This window comes from Pogoniulus pusillus, chromosome 20, assembly GCF_015220805.1.
Source record: "Pogoniulus pusillus isolate bPogPus1 chromosome 20, bPogPus1.pri, whole genome shotgun sequence".
NCBI lineage: Eukaryota > Metazoa > Chordata > Aves > Piciformes > Lybiidae > Pogoniulus > Pogoniulus pusillus.
Window position 1 is genome coordinate 13,738,993 of NC_087283.1, and position 20,337 is coordinate 13,759,329.

A 20,337-nucleotide genomic window follows, 5' to 3' on the forward strand; every position below is an offset into this window, starting at 1 on the left:
AAAGGACAAAGGTTGTTTGGAGGCATCTGATAGGTACTCTCTCTGCCTCACAGAAAACTCAATTTCTTCTTGCAAAAAAAATACACTTGATGGTAACTTACATTTTAACTGTGACAGTTAATCAGAAGGAAATTATAAACCTCTGACAGAAGGCAAACTAATGTATATTTCCAAGTGGGCTTCTGTATTTGCTTCTGATTTCTTACATACCAATTACACGCACATCTCACTTTTTTAACAGTTCTCTAGCAAGCAAACAGGCATGGTAGCTATAACTAGGACTTGTGCTAGTTTAACACAGCCATTTTCCTACAACAAAGAAGTGAGGGAAAAGTAACACACACACAAAAAAACCCAAAACTCCAGGTTGAGTTGACATAAGAGTTTACTGAATAAATGAGATAATAACAACACAATGCAAATAACCTTAGCCTATTTACAGAAAAAGCATGGCAGAAAGCAGCAGCAAGCAGAAGCAAGCAAGCTAAAAACCCAAGCCAGGGAGCTACTTCCCCATCCCTCCCTGTCCTGCTGCCATCTCAGTGGAAGAAAGCCAACACTCAAAACTCTGGAACCCAAAACCAGCAACTGGAATAGGAAACCTCTCATGTTACAATTTGAACCTTAAGCCCTACAATACTTTGGCTCCAGCCAGTACTTTCATTTTGAAGCTGGCATGAGGCAGGATGGTTTTGAATAACAGCAGTAAATATTCAACCTAACTCATGACAGGACCACAGGAATCTATCAATACTTGGGGGCCACTGTAGGAACTGACTCAGTGTGAGAGATGTTCACAAAGCATCAGGTACCACGAAAGCTAGGCTCATTGCTCTTAGGGGTGCTCACATTGATGGTTTTATGCACATGAGTAATCCAGCAAACTAAATTTTGCAGCCCACTTTCTCTCAAACCATATAGAGTTAAGCTATTAATGGAGAAAGAAAGCAAACTCAGTTTGATGTGTTACTGGCACAGCGGCCAAAAGTCCCTCTGAATATTTAACAATTAGGATTTAGAGAGCACTGTAGGAAGAAATCCTAAAGTCTGGATGAGGCACAAGTCAGTATTTCACTGACAGAGACAAGAAACTGCTCTGATTATTGGCTCATACTGACTTCATGTCAAGTTAACAACTATACCCCATAAATTATCTGTCACTTCTGATACTTTCGTAATTTGCAGTAATACTTCAAGTGTTTTCATGCATATTATAGTGAATAATTTATCAGATAAACTTCTAAGTACTCAGACAATCTAGAGTGCAGTGAATGCTTAGTCATTGCTGAGAAACACTACAGAAAATCTGAAACATTGGAGGGGAACAGTGCTGTCTAAATAGTACCCATTCAGTAGCTCTGCACTTCTGCAGAGTGCTGCATTCTCATGGTGAAGCTTCTGGGATCTTACAAATTATCTTTTACAATTCCATCCAGTAAGTGCACTTCAGTTTAATAAACCCAAACTATTCCTGAATGAACATAACAGATTATTATAATATCTGGCATTAAAATTTAGGATTAGATATATGCAAAGAAAATAAAAGATCTTGTTCTGCTATATTAATTTGGAAGCAAAAGAAGTTATACAGAACTTCTCCACTTACTGCCTCAGCCAATGAAACGATGTAGCGGTATTACTGTTGCCTACAACTTCACCATAAAGCTGATGCATTTGAGATTAGTTTAGCAGTTACCATCAGAATTTTACACATCATTTGCTTCCTGTAGCGATTTTGTTTATTTTTAATGCAGCATATGTGACAGATTACAGAGTTAAAACAAAGACAGATCTAAACCTACTTTTTCATTTTTTAGCCTGCAATTAAAATATTGCATAGCTATTCTTTCTTGTCAAAACCTACTGAAAGACATCAATACATATTCTTTAAAATGATAAATTATTCAGCATTGGTAGTGACACAAATACATGCTTGCTTTGTAATTAAAAAAAAAATCCACTTCATGGAAAGAACAGATATGAAGTATAGAAGTATATACACACACAAAGACATATGTGCTTCACTGTCAGAATGTCATCTGAGCCAATTTGAACAGTAAATCACCACTATAGCTAAGTAATTGAAAAGGAAAAAAAAACCAACCAACCAAAACCAACAAAACAACCCTGACACACAAGAAACTGCCATAAGAGCTTCCTACCATGAAAACTGGAGGTAGACCAACCCTGATGATACTGTGATACCATTAACGACAATGTAATATCAATGCCTACACTTCTAAGAAGCCCCATAACCAGAAAATTGTTTCTGGATTGATGGCAGAGATTTTTCTAGATTACTGGTAACAGACCAGCTTGATGAAAAACAGGTTTGTTCTAACTTCTTACTGCATGTACATGGCAGACTGAGCAGCCCATGCAGTCAAGCCCTCAGAACAGGGGCAGCCAACTACTGCAATTACAGCCGAAGGTCAAGGCATAAAGCAGAACTCTATTTTTCTAATTACAAAACTGAAATAAAATGGTCTTCCTTATGTATCTTCTTAACAACCACCTTCTTTGACTTTTCTAGACTCCTTTATCACAATGAATTTTTCTACTTAAAGTACAAGAAAAACAGTCACCAGAAGCAACTTCACTTTGTTTGTATTGGCAGGTATTTGTGCTTGCTTAAAGGATAACTTCTCAGCCTTCTGCAGGAAGGACAACTGTTATTTTTGTGCTCCTAAATCAAGCTGCCTTTCCTCTACCTTTCAGCCTCTCTCCAGCTCCCTATTCAGACTACTTTTTTCTCTCTCAAAGAGAGTAAACTGGTTAGATTCATTACAATACTTCTTCAGGTACAGAAAGGTTCCCAACAAACTTGGCATAATTTTGCTTTAACGTTCTGAGTGGTCCCAGCTGCTGATAAAATTCATGTGAAATGATTTTGCTGCATCTTGTGGAATTAGGTCCATTCAGTAACGCTCAGGCAGTATCAAATATTTTTTTTCTCTATACAGAAATGAAACTACCTCCAAGATAAAACACAGAAGAGCAACATTTGTTCCCCTTATTCTTGAAACACAGAAGCAGATCTCAAGTGGGAAGGGAAAAGGGTAATGCTCCCCAGGTTTGTCTCAAATAGTTTTCCTGCTTCCAAACCTCACATAGAATAATACTAAGGAGGAAAAAAAAAAACAAAGAAGAAGAAGAAGTAAGCTTTGTGTAACAGATACTATAAACAGAGGACAAACTCTTCAAAAGAAAATCCCATCATTGTACAAATAATGAAATGCAATCCTAGAATCACAAGGGGGGGGGGGGGAGACAGACGGACATGGGATGATTCTAAAAATAAAAAAAGTCTCAAAAACTCTCAAATTAGAGGTAGGCTCAGCTGGGTCATTTGATAATGATTTTTGAAAGTACAAGAAATCAGATCACATATGTTATGAAACTGATAGTCTACTAATTTAGGAGGAAATAAAAAGCAAATATTAAAGGGCTACAGAATATCATTCTCTGCCTTCAGTGGAGGCCCTGTCTAGCTGCAAGGCTTCATGAATGTCACTGCAGAGGTGCACTGGTAGGACCAGGGCAGGTAGCTGCATGGCATGCCACACAGTCATGGATTTTACACTGTCTCACTCTGTGAATATATGTATCTTAAAGGTCTCAAGGTGAAGTGGTTTCTGTGATGAGAAAAATCCAAGTATTGCACATTCTTCCAAGATAATGAATCGGTGGCAGAGGTATGTAAGAAACATTCTAATCTTTTCTTGCTGGATCCTTGATTCATGCACAGCTGTGAACTTTTTCTTCTACTTTTCTGTAGCCTTTCACAAGAACACAGCACAGAGAGAAACATGCATTGTTACTAGGATTACTAAGAAAAAAAAGAGTGTCTGGAGACTTTGGTTTAAGTGCGCTGTCTGAAAATGTACAAGTGACAGTTCTCAACTTGTTTTTTGTCAGTCCACTGTGGAAAAGTTATTTACTGGTGCCATATTACAGGCAATTGTAGGGTCAATCACCTGTTACATTTAACCTGCGTGTTCTATGACTTCAATCTCCTTTCTATTCTTCTGTTATCTCAAGCAGATGGTTACAAATCTTTTGACAGTTTTGCCTTTGTCTATGTGAAAATTGACTTTTTTTTGGTCCCTCTGGTTTTCACTGGCTGATGGATGCTTATTTGTTTATCAGCACTGACTTTTATGAGATTTTTAATGATAGAGACATCAACATTTTCTGTCTTTTAATACTTTGAAAAGACATCTCTACACCATCTCTCTACTGTGATAGCCATTACATACTTAGCAAGGTAACTGTAACAGTGGAGTAGACATGGTTCTGTATATTTGAACTACAGCTGTTCTTGGGACTCATTTGAAAAGAGGGTTATTTATTGCATTCTTTAATTCTCTTATCGCTCAAATTTCTTGGAGGCCACAAGAGCAATGCAAAACCTTACATATAACATGCGTAATCATACTGGTATTCTGGGCTGATATATCTTCTGCAATCCATACTCTTAACAAGCACATTGCAAAAAATAGATGCCAGCTTTATTAATTTCATACAGGACTTAAGACACTGGCAAAGAACCAGGTATGAAACTGCCCTTTGCTTGTTTAGTCAATTCTCTCATACACAGAAGAGACAGAGCCTTCCTCCCAAACACAAAAGGTGGCAGGTTTCCATTCTCTGTCTGCAAATCCAGTGTTGCCACAGAGCACTTAATACAGACTTATTTTGTTGCTCTGTTAAAAGATAAATTCCACTCACATACACACAATAGGAAAGAAAATTCATATTGAGAGAAGGCTCTAATTAACAGAATTCTCTTCAGCACAGATGAGTACCAAGAGATGAAAAGACTCAGATTACCAACTTCATGCTTCTAAAGCGCAGAAATGAAACCTTGATCAGCTGTGGAAAGGCATTCCAATATATTTAGGTAAACCATTAGCAAATGTACATTTCATGACCAACATCAAAACAGGAATCATGACATAAGTTTATGTGCTTTGATCAGAAATCCCATGGTTCTGCATGAGGTCAAAAGTCCCTCCTTCCTTCCTTCCCTTTCATTTTTCTTTCCTTTATTTTCTTTCAAATTTTAACTGTCCAGGCAGTTAAGGATGATATGTGCACTCCAGCATCCCTAGTATTGTATCAAAGATCTTTCATACACTTCTGCCACAAAGTCAGTGTTGAAAGCATTGCAGCATTTCCCACTCTGCTTCCCACTTCTCCAAAACCAATCACCAGTCTCCACAAAAAGATAACATTTATTTCAGAACCAGATACAGGTTTTCTCAGCAATTCACATGCTGAATTCAACTGGACCTCTCTACTTTCTTTCCTAAATTTCAGTCTCATCAACCCAACATTTGCAATGGTCCAGCAAGGTAACATCCTAATTCAAGAAGTCTGATCTGTAAATGTTTCTTCCACCTTTGGTGAGCCAAATATTGTGGAGTACATCATACTGCTAAGGTATGCATGTCAAACTGAACTACTAAAGCACATAGTCACATGTTTGTACTTTAAACAACATGTATCAGCTTTTCTTTTTTATTTTATTAAGTGAGGAGGGGCTGAAAGCTACCTTGACTGAAGTATTTGAATTCCATGATCACGACTGGCTTACCTCCTTCTTATTCAGAATTTTAATCTTAGATACTGTCTCATCATGTTTCACAGTTCTTGTATGTTACTAGAGCTGTGAGAAATTCATTTCATCTTTTTTGTTTAAAATTAAGCTAAAGGGTGCTGATCATAGCCAACATTCAGAATAACCTCCTTTCCAAACTATAGTTGGCCTTTTACATTGTCAGTGTAAAACAGCATGTCTTGTGCAGGCAGTTGAATTTGTTCTAGATTTAGTCAAGCATATACAACATGTACACTCTGGGAACATAGGAAAAGATCTTTTCTGTGTTCCTTAGTTCTTATAAAGGGTATCGGCACTAACCCACTCTGCTTTACAGCTCCACTCTCACTGCACCACACTGCCTGAAATGAGGGCATGGTCTTGCAGAATCCCCGTGGTGCTCTATTCCCTTGAACAGTCTCAGCATCACCTTTCCAAAGGCTCCAGCCCACCACTTTATCACTACACAAAATGCTGGTCAAGGATGATGCTACCACTTTTTTCAATTTCATTTTAGTTCAAATGCTAAAACTTTGTGTGGTGGTTTTACTTTTAAATTAAATATACCCCAATGTTTCCTTTAAACAGTGTTTTGGGAAAGGTGATTTATTCTGAAGATCTTCAAACATTAACATCAGGATCACAAAGAATTGGATGAAGCTACTTATTATGAAATGCAGCAAGAAATAGGTGTGATGTATTTAATTATTTTGATGTCTTGCCTACACAGGACACAAAGTTTATTTTCAGCATTCTTACAACTCTGATGAGCTTTTGTCTGCTTGCACTCTGCTGATCCATCCAGGCTTGCATTGTTAACTGTCTCACATACACACAGCAATGTGAGCAACAATGCAGAGACTGCGGAAATGGATTCTTCATATACAAAATTGAGCTATGAAAACAGTCTTGAGACAGAGGGGTCTTGGAAGATTTCTCTTAAAGTTTCTCCCCAGAATTCTCACCTGCAGCAGCTCTCTACACATTTGTCTGATCTTTTGGTACTTTGGGATTTTGTTTCTGCCTCTGCTCTCCTGCAACTGTGCACCCTCTGCAAATCCATTCCGAAACAGAGACATAGCAAAGCCTGCAGTGAACAACCTCACAGCTTAAATGGTTCTTTCAGCCCAGAATCTGACTTTGACAGAAATATTAAATCATAACAGTTCAAATGGGGCCCTCTCAGGTGTTAGAATGACTATGAAGTGTATGACTAGTGCTAATGCTTAACAAATGTCCTCCAATCACTCTGGAAAGCATATACGTTCACTGATGTGCTGTTCTGATGGATTTTTGAAATGAAAGTCACTGCATAGCTGCATTCTTGAGACAAGTTTTATACCTCATTAATGCAGTACATAGGCTGTACAATTATACATCCATACGTCACTGCCAAATTTATACAACTTTACGTACCGTTAGATTAAGATGGTTTTGTTTCATTGCTCTGCAAATGGACTTTTGAAAGTGTATTTCACTCTAATTTTTGTGTAGCACTGACACAAAGCACACAAGAGACATTAGGTTCCTTGTCTAAATGTAGTACCCACAATATGCCCTAAAATAAAGACACGACATCTACAAATATTTAATTTTTACATTCTTTCAATGCAGTGACCTTTGAAAAGTTTAGGCTGCAGCACAGAGTCCACTTCCCCCCACCAAAGGGCAGCATTTTACAACCAATTACACTGGATTATGCTATCATGCACCGGGTCTTGATCTGACCTACTTCAAATATGGGGGGGTTTGTTTACACTGCAAGCATCTGATCCAAAGCAGCCGGAGGATTGCAGTTCTGTCTAATTAGAACAACTTCCCCATTTATAATGAATAATGAACATGCTATTTGACACTGTTGCAAGTAGACTGGGCAAAGAACGCATGGATTTAGGTTCTGCCCCTTAAGGCAAAAAGTAGAAGAAAAAGGACAGACTTCAGCCGATATTACATATCTAGCTCTAGCACACAGACTTCTTTTAGGCCTTTGGTTGCCATTTCATTCCCTCCACAAGGACTAACTGTTGTATACATTCTTATATAAAGAGATGAGACTACTAATCACAGAAAAGCAGAAGACTCTCTTCGTGTCTGAAAGGCAGTAGTGTAAGACAACTACAGCGCTACAGCAATAACGCTCCTCCTACCGGTGTGCTGTAGGAACACAGGAGTTCACATCTTATGCGTCAGTGCTACAGAATACGCTGCAATGTTTCCCAACAAACCTAAAGGTACTCAATGGGATCCATTTTCCCAACAGTGGCAAAATAACAGGGGTTGCTGGTGTTCCTGGTGCTCTTACTGCCCTTAGTTTCATGCTAACTAACATTCAGGCAAATCTAGAGGTACAGTCCCAAATTCAGAGGTACCATCCTTTGCCCTTACAAGGCCAAGACACAGAGCTACAAATTTAAAAGGCAGCGTTACCTTCCTCTTATCCCTTTTCCCCAGCAATGCAATCTTGGGCATGGCTTTTGTGGGCCCCTAAGACAGACTCATTTGGAAAATATGTATAGTTCCAGCTGAATCAAACCCATTTTTGTGTAGGAAATTTCAGGAAATCATGCAGGATCATACAATCCCATAACAACAAATTAATCTACATGTAGGGTGCAAAGGAAAAGAGCCAGGGATAGGAAACATACTGGGTAATTAAGGAATGGGAGTGGAGGGAAGTATTAGCAGGTAATAGTCAGAAAACTTAAGGGAATTATCAAGAATATCCTGGACATATTCTTTCCAAAAGGTGACAATAGAATGTCTCTGCAATTGGTCTCACTTGTTTTAAGAACAAGGATGCATTTACTGCAGGTATCTTGTTCTTACGGCAAAGACAGAGGAAAAACATGTAGGGCTGTTAACACAAAAGCGCTTACACATGAAGCTGCATTATATGAGAAAAGCTGCATGAAAAGTATCAAAATGATTAAATGCATCTGGCTTAGCACACAGCAGTAAATAGAGGCATATATAGTAAGGTAGTTCAATTACTGATTGGATATGAGAGCATATTGCAGACCTAATATTTGATTATTAACTCATCATCAGTTGTTAAACTGTCAACAGCATACGTAGAGGGTACATAGGTGAACATCTATTACAGGCTAAGAATGCCATACATGAGCAGAGCTGTGTACCACAAACACAGAAAAAGAAATTCATGAGCTAGTGTTACAGCCACATCTTCTACATTAACCATAGTTGAAACAGGGATAAAAACTTATATCAAGCTGCTGCTGGTAGGAGGCAGAAAGACAAACTATACCAACTGGTGGCTCACTGGACATAAGCAGTGAATCCTGGGGAAAGTGATTCAAAAGCCCCCTGTTTAAACCACCCAGAAATCCATTTAAAAGCAAGCTTAAATATATCTGTTGCATATAAAATACTGTTATAAAAGATCATTCAGGTTGCAATTCAAGTTCAATTAAGCCTAATTTTGCTTCTGTGAACAGATGCATTACGATACTATGCATGCATAATAATATCAACACTTTCTTTTTTTTTTCTACCACAGGAATATCATCATCACATGGACAACTCTCAGACAGCAGCCCTAAAAATACTGCTCTGATCTCAGTTGCTGCTACTCCATGTACCCAATGCCCACATCAGCCTTTATGGAACTTTCTTGATTAAACTCGTGTGCATGCCAGTAATTCCATGTCACTCCTCACCTCACCACTCCTTATTTCAGCTTCTAGTGTCCTTTGCCTGTCTTTAGTATCGGTCTCTGCTGTGTTGGAGACTGTCTTATCTCAGTGCCACAGCAAACCCACTGCAGCAGCGAAACACCCACTTGTCCACACAAAGTCAGGATGCTTTACACAGTACCACAAAATTACTGCTGGCCTGGACCTATTCCTGAGCCAGGGCAGGTCCAAGAACATGGTATGTCACTTAGAAGCCTACTCAGCCTCTAATAAAGTACATGTGAAAAACAAATCAGTCAGCAGAACGAGTAGATTTAGCTGGATTCTTATGAAAAGAACAAAAAAGATTCACTTCCAGCAACAGAGCAACCCTCTGGAAAGTGTCTGGTCTGAAATATTAAAGTGTGAGAGCTTTTTAGCTAACAATTAAGAATGCAGCCTTCTTCCAAGAAAAAAGCTTGACAAAGTCTCAATTGCATCCAATAGCAGCAGCCAAGCATACTTCATCACGACAAAGCTCAAATTAGCAGAAACAAAACTTACAAAATTAACATACAAGGTACCCTTAACTCTGAGAAGCACAACCAGCTATGGCTACATCGTTATCTCAGACGCTTGCATTTCTGCTGCACTGAACAGCGACAGCAAAGCACAGTGTAGCCAAGTGCATCACGTTTTTCATGATCTTGGAGAAGCTAAAGAGGGCAATGATTTCTTCCTATCTGAGTGTAATGGTTTAAAGCAAAACCAACTGGTTAACCTGTTTCTTCCAACAACACAGAAATGAAGGAAAAATAATGCACATAGACACACACAAACACAACCTTGGCATTGAGACAAAGAAAGTGAGATAAGGCAAGAGTTTACAGAATAAACAAAAATACAATGCAAATTACCTTAGCTTATTGGCAGAAAAGCACAGCACAAAGCAGCACCAAGCAAAAGCAAGCAAACTAAAAGCCCAAGTCAGGGAGGTACATTCCTCCCTGTCCTGTTGCCATCTCAGCAGAAGAGAGCCAACACCCCAAACCCTGGAACCCAAAAGCAGAAGGAAGCCTCTCATGTTACAATTTGAACTTCAAGCTCCATAGTACTTTACTCCAGCCAGCACTTTCATTTTGAAGCTGGCATGATGCAGGATGGTTTTGAAGAGCAGCACAGATTAAAGCTCTATCTATGACACTGAGTCATGTATTTAAAATGGTAAGGAACATGACCATTTGCAGCATATTGAAAATACTTTCTTGCACTCCACAGCATTTGCAAAATTTGTCATGCACCAAGTAATACTGATGCTGCACCATCACTCTTCCTTTGCATCTGTGAGACTGATCAATTACCACAGAATCACAGAGTCACTATGGATGGAAAAAAAATCTTCAAGCATCAAGTCCAAACATATCTAACTCTACCAGGGCCACTACTACACCAAATCCTTGAGCACTGTATCTAGATGGCATTTAAATAGATCCAGGGATGGTGATTCAATCACTTCCCTGGGTTGCCTGTTCCAGTCTTTGACAACCCTTTTAATACAGAAGTTTTTGCTGATGTCTAATCTAAACCTTCCTAGTGTAACTTGATGCCATTTACTCCTGACCTATCACCTGTGACTTGTGAGAAGAGACCACACACACTTCTCTACTACCTCCTTTCAGGTAGTTATAAAGAGCAAGAATGTCTCTTCTGTCAGCCTCCTTTTTCCTAAACCAGCCCCAGCTCCCTCAGGCACCACTCATAGGATTTATTTTCAATACCTGACCTATCACTGGCTTTGTTGCCCTTCTCTGGACAAATTCCAACACCTCAATGTCTCCCTTACACTGCGGTGCCACGAACTGAATACAGTACTCAAGGTGCAGGTTCACCAGTGTTCAGTACAGTGAGACAATCACCTCTTTAGTCCTGCTGGTTGCACTATTCTTGATACAGGCCAGGATGCCACTGGCCTTCTTGGCCACTTGAGCACACTGCTGGCTCATGTTCAGATTGCTGTTGATCAACATGCCCAGGTCCCTTTCTGCCAAGCAGCTTTCCAGCCACTCAGCCCCAAAGCTGCATGAAGTTGTTCTGACCTAAGTGCAGGACCTGACCCTTGCCCTTGCTGAAGCCCATATGATGGGCTACAGCAATCCCAAGAGCAGTGACACTGTATTTCAAGTGGATTCCTTCATGATACCAGAAAACTGAAAAAGCAGATTTTGTGTTTGCATGCTATATGCAGTTCAAGTATGGAATTGTCCAAATCTGGTGTTTTGCCATTGTGAGTCAGTGCATTTTAAACATCTTTTAGGACACTATGTGTACTGGGGAGATTTAGAGGACTTGACAATGGAAAAGGTGACTTTGTACTTCTGCAGGAAGAAGTTGAAACTTTTTGTTCCTTCTTGTCAGGTCTCCAGAAGTGTTATGATTTTGTACTGCAAATGAACCTTAAAGGTTTGTTTAAATTAAAACTGGTTGATGATTTCGTGGTGGTTGGGGTTTTTTTGTGTGTCGTCTTTGTGTGTGGGGGTGTTTTTTTGGTTTTGTTTTTGATTCTTTTTTTGTCATTGCTTTTTAACAGAAGAGCTGCTTCTCCCTTTTTCTTATTTTGGCTCTAATCTTCCAGTGGTTCAAACATGCGAATATTAAAATGCAAAGTCAAATACAACTTATTTTCAGGAGCACTAATGTAAAAAAAAAAAAATTTCCCATTTTCTAGACTAATATTTACTATCTTTGACAGCCTTATTGCTGAGCAGATTGCTGCATATTTCAGCATTATCTTTTAACAACTCAACAGATCCACCTATTTCCCTGTTATTATTTTATCTGGACTTAGAAGCCTGATAGTTTGTTTTCAACACAATGAATCTCAGGATTTGTAGCACGGCATAGAATCCTGTGATTTACTGTTAATAGTTTGATGATGCTTTACAGAGCATATCTGGATTTCCAGTACTGTTGGTTTGATCTGCTCAGAAATACAGCTGGCAGCCTCTGCAACCTCAGTTTAATATATAAATTCTATCAACAACAGCCCAAGTCAGGCAGCCATGAGAAGGACTTGGAGATCAGATCACTCAAGAACCACTGATTACTTCAGGAGAAAGGAGTGTATTCTTTCCAGTAGAGAAGGAAATCTTGGATGAGTTAATTGTGGATATTCACTACAGTAAATACCAGCAATTTCTTCTGAGTAATTTAAATACACAGCATTGGAGAAGGATATGGATAGCCAAAACCATACACAGACACAGCACAACAGAGGAGGGAATATACCGTTCCATACAATAAGTTCCATTGTAAATGCAAGCAAAGAGCATAAAGCAAATTGCTTTAAATGCAGTTACTCTTGAAGAAGAACATCATACACAACATCACCACTCAAATCCAGAGAATTAAAGATCTTTTACATTGTTCCTTCATTCACATCACATTTCTGTGTCTTTAGACTATGACTAGGAATTCTACTAATTATTTCCAGCTAGGCTCCTAGAATTATTACACAAATTATTTTGCACCCAGTGAAGCACACCAGAAGCTTTATTTCAGTAACAATTGCATATTCATAGAAAGTAAGACTGGAAGGGACCTCCTGGGTCATCAGATGCAATTCCCTGCTATTCCAGGCAACAACATAGTACATCATCTTCATAAATCAGCACGTTCCATCTGTATTTGTTTTGGATGAGGTGGAGTTAATTCTCCCTAAAACATCTTTCTAGTGCTGTGTTTTACTCTGCTGTAACTGCATGTTGGTAGCACAGCAGTGTTTTTGCTGCAGCTGAACCAGGCACCAAGACTGTGCTTTTCCAAAATTCCCCTGCCCCAAGAATACAGTGAAGGGTAGGAAAGATTTTGGGAGGGGATACAGCCAGGCCAGAGGACCCAAACTGACCAAAGGGGTATTCCATGCCATGTGACATCAGCTCAGATATAAAAGCTAAGTGAAAGAAGGAAAGGTGGGGACAGTTGTTGATGGTGTCTGTCCTCCAGAGCAACTGCTACCTGTATTGGGGCCCTGCTTCCTGGGAGTAGCACAACATTTTCTGCTTGATGGGAAGTAGAGAATAACATTTTTGCTTCTGCACACAGCCTTTGATTCTTATTAAATTTCTTCTATCTTAACTCCTGTGCTATTGTTGTATTTTCCCTTTCCCCTGTCCATCTAAGGAGGGTGAAACTTCTTACCTTTCATTTGGCCCGTTTATAGGGAGCAACCACAACCTCTCCCATTCTACTGTTATAGCTTATGAAATACATTGTATATATCCACACAACTGCTTAGGTACTCAACTAGCCTCCTTGACTTACATGGGTGATATTTTTAAGCCCCGGGAAACTCCATGCCACCCTAGAGCACACAGCTTCAGGCTTTTTTAGGCTAAGACATCCTGATCTACTGATTATTTGTTAGTCATACCAGTTTTTGTCAATTGAAAATGTATGAAGAGAAATACAAACTGCCATGTCTAACGAACATCTATCTATCTGGTATGCAAATGAGCGCTGTGAAGTCAGCTGAAGCCTGCAGATGCCTAAAATGGTTAGAGGAAACAGCTTACCATTACAAGATGTTAAGTAGAAGTTTTATTTCTACAGCTCTCTCATCATGTTAGCAGACATGAGAGGCATTTTATTGGCCTGACATTGGTAATTAGGCAAATACCAAGTCGGGGCATGTATAGGGAAGTTTGTTACTAAGAAAATGCTGATTGGCTTAGAAGGGAATTTTTAAGTATTCCCTAAAACTAAATTAGAACATAAGAGATTCTGATGTAAAATTAACCATTATTTGAGCAGCAAGCTCTCAAAATTAGAAGAAAAAAAGAATTATTTGAAAAGATTTTTGGCTGAATAAGGCAAAACTAAAACACATTACTGAATATGAGATATAACAGATAGAATAAAACCCCTTAATCAACATGTTTGTGTCAATTGATAGCCAGGTATATTTAGATCATGACTGTGATTACTTAAAAAGCAGACACTTGGAAGACAAATGTTAAGTCTGAATTACCAGAACATATATGTGCATGGTAAGGGGTATTTTTTTGTCACAGAAATCAGTATTTTTACATATGTAGAAATGGGTACGGAGAACCAACAAGAGGAAAAAAAATCTCCCCCAGCTCCTGCTGTCAGCCTTCAAGCTGGAGAGATAAACATCTGGTAGCACTTTATGTGAGGCACACCAGAATCAGCTGTTGAACTGCTCCTCTGCTCTACAACTCAGCTGCAAATTGCCTGGTAAGAGGTACCACACTGGAAGCTGTCTCACTCAAAACAGCTCCTGTTGAGTTCAGGAAAAGTTAAAGTACCACCCCATTGCCTTAGCTCCAAATCAGTGTGTTGACAGTGAATGGGAGAATACTAACTTTGGAGATACCAGTTTAAATAATTTGCTCCACTACTGGACCGTTAGATAACTTTGGGCAAGTCATTTAAGTTCAACATTTACAGCTTAAGTAATGTGATGTTTTCAGTGTTACCTGTCCCCCCACACTTAAGAAAAATCATCCAGACTAGACTCAGCCAATCTGGAAACTGGAATGAATATTTACAGCTTAGCACAATATGCAAGCAGTTATTTACAATATATACAGAAATACACAAATTAAATAGTAATACAGAAACACAACACTCCTCCCAGAAACCAAAGTCCCCAGGAGGTGCTCTCAACCACCCTTTCTACCTTACCCCAGACTTTGCCTTATGTTCAAGGTGAGTTTGGAGGTTGGCCAGAGGGGTTAGGAAGCAGACAGATTAGTTAGACAGCAAGTGAGAGAGAAGTGCATGCAGCCCAGAGCACAAAAGCAAGCTGTTATATATGTTTGTGTTCTCATACATCTCAGCAAGCTTATGAATGAAGTAGACATCACCATTGTTTCCTTTTCATGGACTATAATCTAATTCTTCTCACCAAAATATTCTAGCTAGCTTCAAACTAGCACAAGTAGCCAGCAGCAGGAGCCTAAATCAGGTAAATCTTCATACAGACATCCTCCACATCAAAGTCCTACACATACTGCTTCACCTTTCAGTGTATTTCAGTGCACAGTGATGTGATTTACCACAGATGCAACTAGACAAATGCAAAACCGGAGCAGGCACTCATTGAATTGCAGCAATGTGTGCCTTCCCTCAGGATGAAATAATGGGAAATGTCTGGGAGAGCTTTTAGCACACTTGTTCTTTATATCTAGGTGCGATCCTAAACAGAGAGAAGGTCTAAGTACAATACTGTGACAATATGGTCCTAGAAGATTTGAACTTTAAAATGAGAGCACTTTCAAAGTTTTCTAACAAGTTTATCTACAAGGGTGGAGAGAGATGGGAGGTGAAGCCATTATAACTGAAAAAAATTCCCAGAAAAATTAAAAAAAAAAGAAAAATTCACCTCTCTTGCTCTCTGTCTCCCAGTCTCCATTAACAAAAATAGATACTAGTATTGCCTAATTCACAGGGAAGATTGAAGTGATCCAGAATTACTACAGATGTGAACTGCTATATAAACATAACAAATGGCTGTATACACCCATGAATTTATCATCACACACAGCTAGATAAAATATTCCTTTTAACGTACTTTTAGCTAAATTAGTGCTAACTATAGCTCTCAGGCAAGATCAAAAGTGCTTTGGTTGGATTCCTTCAAAAGATAGTTATGGAGGGAAAAAATGTTCTTATTCATGCAAATCAAAGGAATTTCAAATGTTGATTTCATTGAAACTGTACCTCTTGACAAGTAAAATGTTAATATTTCCATAAAATCTTTTTAAAGAGTAGATAGTATTAGAGGTTTTTTCATATTTAAGTGTTTGTGACTCAGCTATGCTTGAGAGCTGGCATACATAAGAAACAGTGTTCTATAGGTCCAATAACTATAGTAATTGTCCTTTTGACAGAGTGTAAGTGTCATCAGCAGACATCTTGAGCACTTTAACATCTTTTCAGTTTTTTCTGAGGCATGTTCAGCAGCACAAGAGGATGACATTGCCTATGAAATGCTAACAGTGCTGCTGCCATTCTGTGATCTATCTTGTACAGACCTGCACCACCACATAGGATCTGGGCTGCCAGATTACTATTTGTCCTTTTATATTTGCTGAAAAGTTTCCCTAGGCAATATGATCTCCGCGGTTACTTTACAACTTGAGGTTACAAGCTCAGTAATGCTGCTGTAATTATGTTTAGACCGGTGCTTTGAAACTATTCATTTCATTAAATCTCTATTTGAAGCCCGAAGGAAGGAGCTGAACATCTTACTACACACTGAATGTCTGAGGGAACAGATTTGAAAGTCCCAAATGGATTTCTTCAAATAACAAAAAAAAAGAGCAATAACAACAACAACAAAACCTTTAAAAGGTGCCTTTACCAAACAAAACGTGTCAGCCCTTAAGTAAATGATGCAATTAATTTTTAAGAAGTCCACATTATGCATAAATGTCTGAAACCTCTAAGTACTGACTCCATTCCATCCTCAAAAGCTTTGGAAGTGAGACACAACATTTATTAAGTTCATAATGTGAAGTTAATAAATCTAGATTCTAGCAAGAAAGATTTGATATTTCACAAATGATGCCCTTTTCACTCTTGATGAGATCAATTTATCTAGAATAGACAAAGTAATTTAGAGGGCACAGTAAAGTTATCACAAGAAGTTATTAAGAAGAATTTAAATGAGAGGTTTGCTTGTAGCTCTAGCTCACAGTGGAAAGTGCAGCTTTAGAAACTATACAAGTGTCATTCAGGTCTATCATTCCCGCTGCTGAAATATTGCTGTAATAAACTCCATTTAATGAACATTAATCCATACATTGTCATAATCATCACTTAGCTAAAAGGTGACCAAGTCTTGGGACTATGGAAAGGTGCATAAAGCAACAAAACCAATGATTACATATCACAGTATCACAGTATCACCAAGGTTGGAAGAGACCTCACAGATCATCAAGTCCAACCCTTTACCACAGTGCCCAAGGCTAGACCATAGCACCAAGTGCCACATCCAACCTTGCCTTGAACTGCCCCAGGGACGACGACTCCACCACCTCCCCAGGCAGCCCATTCCAGTGCCTAATGACTCTCTCAGTGAAGAACTTTCTCCTCACCTCGAGCCGAAATTTCCCCTGGCGCAGCCTGAGGCTGTGTCCTCTTGTTCTGGAGCTGGCCACCTGAGAGAAGAGAGCAACCTCCTCCTGGCCACAACCACCCTTCAGGTAGTTGTAGACAGCAATAAGGTCACCCCTGAGCCTCCTCTTCTCCAGGCTAAACAACCCCAGCTCCCTAAGCCTCTCCTCGTAGGGCTTGTGCTCGAGGCCTCTCACCAGCCTCGTCGCCCTTCTCTGGACACACTCAAGCATCTCAGTGTCCTTCCTAAACTGGGGGGCCCAGAACTGAATATGCTTTGGAGTTGCAAAGTTCAATCTTTGAAAAGTTTTGTTAAAAGCAATGACTTGCACTGAGAAATTGCTAGTTTTAATCTGTATGGATTATTCTCAACCTGGACATTTTCTCACTCAACTGAGGCAGTCCTTTTGCAAGAACCGGCAAAGGGGCTACCAAAACATTGCTATCTTTTCCCTGCTGCTGCTGCTGCATAGCCTCATCCATCACTGTACACGTAACTCCAGCACTTCCAAATTTGTCAAGTCAGGTTTCAAAACTTTAACATTGGTATAGATTGTGTAGATATGTCCTAGGCTAAAGTAAATGGAAAAAAAACCCAATAAACTAACCTGACCCTGTTCTTCCAGCTCCCTTAAAAATTTCCTAGTTCATTCTTACATTAATGCTCCTCTTGAAGTTTAACAAGCAGTGTTGAATATGGAGCAAACGACTGAAAGTAAGCAAAGGGATTTATATCTACCAAGTACCAGTAAACCTTCTGGAACATACTAACACAAACAGCAGAGAAATCTGTGGCTCAGGAATTGTGGGTTTTGTCCTATTTCTAGTTGGGCTAACATGCTTATGTTTAGAGGCTTCCTCCCACCTCATCCTACACAGAGCTTTCCAGTACTGTTGTATTTTCTGCCTCTGCTCTATGTTCTGTCACAGCCAATTAACACAGTTTTCTCTGGGCCCCATGCGATTCCTATTTTGATCTTTGTCTGTGTCCTGCCTCCCCACCCATCCAGGTCTGTTCTTCCTTCCACCAGAGGCAGCTACAGCCTCACCAGACTGCAATTGTCACATCACCATTTTTTGGGCGTCTTTCTCTCATTGGTCTCATATCATCCTAGCCTTTGCCTACCCTTATGTCAGCAAGGACAGGAAAAGCATCTCTGGTTTTGCTTTAAGGTCCAGTCTTATCCACACCCTGTGGCAAATGTGCTGGAAGAGCTCAGCTCAGTCCCTGAAGCCCTGGGATAGTGCTTGCTAGACAGCTGCAGAATCCTCAGAACATTTGTCAGTCAATACTAATAAGCCTTATGTATCCTTTAGTTCAGCTGAAGCTGGGGAAGCTTTCACACAGCAGCAAGTACATTTCCTGCATTTTCATCAAAATTTAATCTCGTCTCATAGGAGAACACTACAGTTTATTAATGAAACATCTGCAAGTATTTTTAACCAGGACAAATATGAGTACCATTCATTCTCTGCAATAGATCAATCTCTCCTTGAAAACTTAATACACATTTTCCTTTTGTTTGTCAAACACAGGAAAGAGGCACAGTTGGAGTGAAGCTAATTCCTTCAAAAGCTCAGGGTTTCAATTAATATAAATTTTGGAAGAAGCATTCTCCAAAATCCATTGGAACTCTGGTATTCACTATTAAACAGTTCAGATACAATTTGTCCCAAAATTAAAAAACCAAGCTTATTAGCAGAATAAGAAGGTACTTTCTACATCATAAGTATGTACTAGCACAGGGCTTTATCACTACAGTAATGAATAAAGAAAATTATATATATTTAGCTACACTATCATTAAAATTTAAGATTATTGCAAATATTCTTTGCTGCTTCTTCACTCTATTGAGCTTAGTCAAACTGATGTATTGCTATATCCTTCATTCATTTCTGTTGATGGATGGTATGATGTGTATAGACAATGCTGATGTCTGACTAAAAAGAGAAATTACAGAAAAGAGAAGATAAGTGGTTGCAGATGATGAAGTGCTGATTAATAGATTACCCACCTCCCCACCAAGTCCAAGACCATATTTTAAACTGCCAACAGCATTGCAACAGAATGAGCAAGTATTTCTACAAAATGTTGAGGGGCTGACCTTTCCCAAAATTAATCCTTAACAGCTTTTTTCAAGATTTATTTCTTTCTCTTAGCTTCGGACAAAATCAGTAATGGTGTGACCTGAGCTTTGGGATTCTACCTGTGTGTATGAGTGCATAAAGTACTGTCTGGCCTAGAGGTTTGATACTCTCGCCTTAGTTTTCACATTAGCACTTCAGGCAGTAACAAATGTTACTTAAGTCAGCATTAAGTGCATGGTCAGGAAGGAGGTGATGTAATTGAGCTACTTACATTGAGTTACTGAATCAACATTAGCTCATAGCAGCAGTGGCAACTGAAAGCTGTTACTGACTCGTGGCTTTAAAGAAGTAAGACAGTACATCTGTGGATCCAATCAGGCTTAAGAAATGATGGAGAATGTTTTTAAAAATTCATGTTTTCAAAGGCCAGTTGTATTGAGCCAAATCACTGATCTCTAACCAACACTCTTTCAGTTATCCTTATAAAGGGCATATGGGGTCAAAAACACAGCAGGCAAACTGGTCCCAAAGGCACAGAAAGAAGAACTGCTATAACTAACACGTACACTTATAAAGACCTTGTGTGGGGACAGTGAGTCTAGTATAGCAGCTTTCTGTTATTTAACTGGTGTGAGTCGGTGCTGATCTTTAACTCTAACAGTATTTTTAAAGCAGCAAAAGTCCCAGCACTTCCTTGCTGCTCTTGAAATGCAGGGGAGACTGCACAGTTCTCTGTGCCCAAATCTAGGGCATCCCAAAGGGATCTTCCCTGACTCATGCACCCTAGGTACATGTCTGAAAAAACAGACACATGTCTGGGAGAGCACCAGAGCTGCCTCCTACAAGATAGTGTTACATCTGCTTCAAACTTAT

At 39.3% G+C, this 20,337-nt stretch overlaps 1 protein-coding gene across 2 annotated transcripts in view; it reads right to left on the bottom strand.

The window, feature by feature from the left end:
* VSTM2B (V-set and transmembrane domain containing 2B) overlaps positions 1-20,337 on the bottom strand; it is a 186,617-nt gene that overhangs the window by 110,468 nt on the left and 55,812 nt on the right. The window lies entirely within an intron of this gene.